The sequence below is a fragment of the Acomys minous genome (genome assembly GCF_964271855.1).
Source record: "Acomys minous genome assembly, chromosome: 12".
Taxonomy (NCBI): Eukaryota; Metazoa; Chordata; class Mammalia; order Rodentia; family Muridae; genus Acomys; species Acomys minous.
This window is the reverse complement of record NC_140493.1, coordinates 58,418,061-58,424,267: the sequence shown is the minus strand read 5'-3', so window position 1 is coordinate 58,424,267 and position 6,207 is coordinate 58,418,061.

Here is a 6,207-nt window from a genome sequence, read left to right as displayed (position 1 = left end):
TTGTCTCCTATGCCAATGAGTTCAAGGCTCTTCCCCACTTTTCATTCTAACAGATTTAGTATGTCTGGTTTTATGTTGAGTTCTTAAATTCACTTGGACTTTAGTTTTGTGCAGGGTGAAAAATATGGACCTATTTGAATTTTTCTACACATAGACATCCAATTAGACCAGCACCATTTGTTGAAGATACTGTCTTTTTTCCCTTGTATGGTTTTGGCTTCTTTGTCACAGGTCAAGTGTCTATGGATGTGTGTGTTTATTTCTGAGTCTTTGATTAGATTCAATTGATCCACCAGTCTGTTTCTATGCCAGTACCATTCAATTTTTATTACTGTTGCTCTTGAGTACAGCCTGAGATCAGGGATGGAGATACGTCCAGGAGATCTTTTATTCTACAGGATTGTCTTAGGATTTTTTGTTTTTCCATATTAAGTTGTGAATTGTTCTCTCAAGGTCTGTAAAGAATTGTGTTGGCATTTTGATGGGAATTGCACTGAATCTATAGATTTCTTTTTAGTAAGATAGTATTTTTACTATGTTAATCCTAACGATCCATGAGTGTGGGAGATCTTTCTATCTTCTTCTTTCTATCTTCTTCAATTTCTTTCTTCAGAGACTTGAAGTTTTATTTTGTTTCATTTCTGTACAAGTCTTTCACTTGCTTGGTTAGAGTTACACCAAGATACTTTATGGGTTTTGTAGCTATTATTAAGGGTATTGTTTCCCTAATTTCTTTCTCAGTCTGTTTGTTTTTGGTATACAAGAGGCCTACTCATTTTTTTAAGATTTATTTTTTTTATTTATTTATTTTTCTTTTTGGTTTTTCAAGACAGGGTTTCTCTGTGTAGCCTTGACTGTCCTAGACTTGCTTTGTAGACCAGGCTGGCCTCGAACTCATACCGATCCGCCTGTCTCTGCCTCCCTCGTGCACCACCACGCCCAGCCTGATTTTTTTTTTTAGTTGATTTTGTATCCAGCCACTTTGTTGAAGGTGTTTATCAGATGTAGGAGTTTCTTGGTAGAATTTTTGGGGTCATTTACATATACTATCTACTACATATACTATCATATCCTCCAGGAAATAGTGGTAATTTGACTTCTTTTTTTCCAATTTGTAACCCTTGATCTCCTTTAGTTGTCTTATTGCTCTAGCTAGGCCTTCGAGTTCTATATTGAAGAGATACGGAGAGAGTGGACAGCCTTGTCTTGTCCCTGATTTCAGTGGAATTGATTTAAGGTTCTCTCCATTTAGTTTGATGTTGGCTATATGCTTGCTGTATATTGCCTTTATTATGTTTAGGTATGTGCCTTGTATCCCCAATCTCTTCAAGACTTTTAACATGAATGGGTGTTAGATTTTGTCAATCCCCTTTTCAGCATTGAAAGAGATGATCATGTAGTTTTTTTCTTTCAGTTTGTTTATATAAGTGGACGTCTCAGGAGCCCATGGACCCTCCTCTCGCCAAGGGGAAGTCTCTTGGGTTGGCTGCGCTGCTATTGGATTTCTTGCCCCAATGCTAATGAGGTCCAGCTGCCCAGACACTGTGCTCAGACACTGTGCTCCCACACTGCTCAGACACTGTGCTCCCACACCACTCAGACACTGTGCTCAGACACTGTGCTCCCACACCGCTCAGACACTGTGCTCAGACACTGTGCTCCCACACCACTCACTGTGCTCACTGAGTTAGGAAGCCCGAGGCTGGAGCTGGGCACCCCCATACTTGAAGGTATCCACTCCACAGGAAGGTCCATGGCGGTGAGTGTGGGGGTCTCAGTTGGAGCTGAGCAGCCCCAGTACCACAGAGAGTGGGAGCAGGCATGTGACCTGAGGCTGAGGCTGAGCCAGCAGGGGCCTGAGAGATTTTCTCGGGTTTAGCCAGGTGAACTGAGGTTGGACCCATGAGTTTCCCTCAAGTCTCACCTGGGTTGGGGTTTTGGGTTCCACAGCACGTCCGGTTGGTCCCTCTGCTCTCACCGCTGTCCTGCTGTTCAGATACCGTACAGACTCAGTGCCGCCATATTGATCTCTCCAACTTTAGTATTTTTAAACTGAAGACTTTGTCACTGAAGATTGAATTTCCAGTACTTGACATATGAGAAGTTAAACATAAATCTAAAATTTAAGTATTCATTTAGCAATTTATGAAATCTTAGCATATGCATAACATGGTTATGTATCTTGAGGGATATGAGGCATAAGGATGGTTATATGTCAGGAATATAACAGTATTTTAGGAGTTTTTAATTTTAATGTATCATAAAGTAAAAACATAATACTCTGGCCTCAGACTGCTTATCATTTTGTAGGAAGGATAAGCTATACACAAAAATTACATAGTTGAAGGATGTAGAAGTAATTGCTTTGAATTGAGGTGATCAGAAAGCACTCACCGAGCCAGGGTCGGTGTGAGAGAGATGAGACTGTAAGCTTGAATTGCAAGTGTCAGCAAGAACTCATGTTGTATTTACTAAGCAGGCTAGGAACAACCGCCATCTCAGTGATCCTCAGATGTGATCACTACAATAGCAAGATCCTGGGAGGAATAAGTGATTTTATCTCTCAGGCAGGAAATGTAGACCTTCCCTTGGGAAACAACACAGCTGTGAAAGAGATATCAAAGGATCCGAGGGGGGCAGCTCGAGTCATTTCCTACCGGCAAAGTTGATGTATCGATAAAGATAATAGCTGCAGGCGTTTGAAACACACCAACCAACATGCTATAGTAAGATGATATGCATGAATTCGTGGTCTGCTAAAATAGAAATCCATTGTTGAAATCGTGGGACGGCAGACAAATAAACTTGGATTCAGGACTGGAAACCAGAGTCTGCCTTCTTTACCTGGGTTATGCCCCTGAGTAACCAAAGCATTTATGAATGAAGGAATTACTCTTTTTAAAAGTTCATAGAGTTGGGCTGGAGAGATGGCTCAGTGGTTAAGAGCACTTGTCTGCTCTTCCAAAGGACCCAGGTTCAATTCCCAGCACCCACATGGCAGCTCACAACTGTCTATAACTCCAGTTCCAATGGCTCTGACACCCTCACACCAATGCACATTAAAAAAAAAGTATATAGAGTCCAACAAGGAGGTCCAGGGATAAAGGCGTTTGCCACCAAGCCTGGTGATGTGATTTCAATCTCCAGGACCCACACAGTGGAAGGCAAGAAGTGGCTGCTTTACGTTGTCCTCTGATCTCACGCACCATGCCATATAAACACACGCAAAATAAATAAACACAACATAAGGACTACAAAGTCATGTCACATATATATGGTGTTGTACGTTAATAGTTAATGTTAATGAAGAAAGAATGCTAACATTGGACTACCACCCCCTCTCCACCCTTCACAAATTAAGGCATCTGTAAGTGTGGATTCATGGCTTACAACCTCCCCCAGTTCTGGTTGCGCTGTGGCTCAGCCATTGATGCTAGAGCTTTCTGTTTACCGTAAACAAGCACTTGTGGTTTTGGCTCAGCCCTAGCACACACCTTTAATCCAAGAGCTTTCCGTACACAGAATGAAATAAAATTAATCCTAGGTCAAGAGGTGGAGCAAGCAACAGGGAGACAGGAAGTACCCACAGAGAGTGAGAGGAAGTCCAGAGGACGAATAGACAGACACACAGGAAGTAGAAAGGAGGGACACTGAGTTGAAGGGCACTTAAGACAGCATGGAGAAGGAGAAGGGGCTTTTTCCTTCTAGGACATCAGCTGAGTAGGAAGGTCAGCTAGGTGCTTTCTCTGCCTTCTCTGAGCTAGTAGGCCTTCACCCCAGCATCTGGATCCTGAGTTTTTGTTTTTGTTTTTGTTTTTTGTTTTTTTTGGTAAAAATCAAACGTTTGGGATTCTCTTTCTTTAAGACAACATTCAGGTTGTTTTAACAACCAAACAAACTGATATGTGTGTGTATATTAAGTCTAAGAACTTAAGCTGGCAGAGGAAGCTGAGAGCACACCACGGAGTGAAAACCTCAGAGTTATCTGTAGGGCAATAGAGAGCCAGTGAGTGAGAATTTAAGCTAAATGACAACCAAAAACTAGGCAATAAAAATGAATAGGTATTTCTCTGAAACAGCCCACAAATGTATAAAAAAGATTCCCCGTGTCACTAGTCATTAACAAAATTAAACTTAAAACCACAAGTTTACCACTTTATCCCTATTAGCAGGCTCTAATTTAAAAACATGGAAAAAGGTGGTAAAAAAGTATGTGGACAAAGTTGAACTTCAGTAGGGAACCAGTGGCAATGTGCATAGTGTTCACATTCTAGAGTGATGTAGTGGTGATGTCACATAGCAAGGAGTACATTAAATGCCACAAAATCATACACATCAAAGATACAAATCGGGAACTTCCTATTATGTATATTATCCACAACGTTTAAAAGCAGCTACCAGAGGGCTGGCAAGATGGCTCTGACTGCTATTCCAGAGTCCTGAGTTCAATTCCCAGCAACCACATGGTGGCTCACAACCATCTGTAACGATGCCCTCTATTGGCCTGCAGGTGTACATGCAGACAGAACACTGTATACATAATACTATAAATAAATCTTTTTTAAAAAGCAGCTACGAGAATATGACTTTATTGATGAACCTAGCAATAAAACAGAGAATTTAAACATATCTAAAATGTAAAGATTTCAAGCAGGATATAGGAACATGGGCTATAGGAAAATTAAGAATCACTTCAAGGTTTCAGTCTAGGGACCCTCGGAGAAACGGACGTGAGGTCAGGGCAGATCTGGGGATAAGATGCTGGCTTTGAACTGCTACTAGGATACCCAGTTATTTCTGGCCAACGGGAAGTTAGAAGTGAAGGCCGGCTGCACAGGGGACAGTTTGGAGGTGGAGACAGATCTCTGGACGTCTTTCCTGAAGAAGTGATGAGCAGAGCTTGGAATGGTGGCACATGCCTGATCCTGGCGCTCAGGAAGGCAAACAGACTGCTAGATGTCTTAGAATGTGCCTCTGCTTCTGAGTGCAATGTGGTCCTGCCTCTGCTTCTGAGTGCTGGGATTAACGGTGTGCGCCGCCACACCGGGTTTTACATTAGATTTCCTAGAGCACTTTCTCCGTCACGTCACTAAGAATGTCCTCCTTGGGAATCACTAGGACTGACTGACACCATATTGCAGATATAGGCACTTAAGACGGGAGGGAAATGGTTTGTCTTCGGTCAAACAGGAAGCCAGGCAAACCAACATTTGAAGGTACTCTGGTTCTCCAACCTGTGATCTCACCACTCTGCAATGGCCGCATCTTGAGTCTGCTCTCCTCCAGGCAGCTCAATTCCCGCTCCGTGGCCTCCGTATTTCTCACCCTCTCCTACCTGACACGGCAACACCACTCTCACTGCTGCTTTTGTTTTATAGCAGTCAATACCCACAGCTACAGTATGCTTCTCTGTATTTTGTTTATCACATGAGTCCAGTGGCTTGCTTACTCTACGCAGTCAGTGGCCAGCAGTGCTCCTGACGGAGGAGGTCCCTCCACATTTGCGGCTGAGTGAGTGACGGAGCGCTCACAGGGCACTGTACTACCCTACATGCTCATGCACCAGTTGAGGGCTGTAGGAACACACTTATCACGCAAGCTTGTATGCTCCCAGAGGACAAGGACTGTCAAATTAATTTGAGCACGCAGGAGGACTCATGAAACTGTAGCTTGCCTGCCCACATAGGCACATATCTAGCTGGGTGAATCCCATGCAAATTATAGTAAAATCCAGAACTATGAAATGCATAATTTATAAAACATTCTATGGTTTCCCTAACTGGGAGATCTGGATCTTAAATTATGGTTCTCATTGTTTAAATGTTGCTGTAGGCTGTAGCTCTTTGTAAACTACTAAACACCATGTATTTTATTCTATAACAAGAATTTGAGATATCCAAATAAAGTGTAGGTACAGTTAGGACAATGTTTAAACCAGTCAGTTTTGAAATTTCCAATAATTCCTGGGAATACTGATTCATTGTCCCTGAATCTCAGAGTAACACACCAGGAAATGCTGAAAAACTTGCTTTTTGTTAGTACGTTATGATTTTAAATGTATCATTTATGATGAATAAACATACTTAAAAATAAAGGTAAAGGATATTATAGTAAACACTGTATTTGTAAATATAAATTATCTTTTTGTTTTTTATTTTAAAAGCAATGCCATCTCCAAAATATAAAAAAACAGGCTTATTTTCAAAG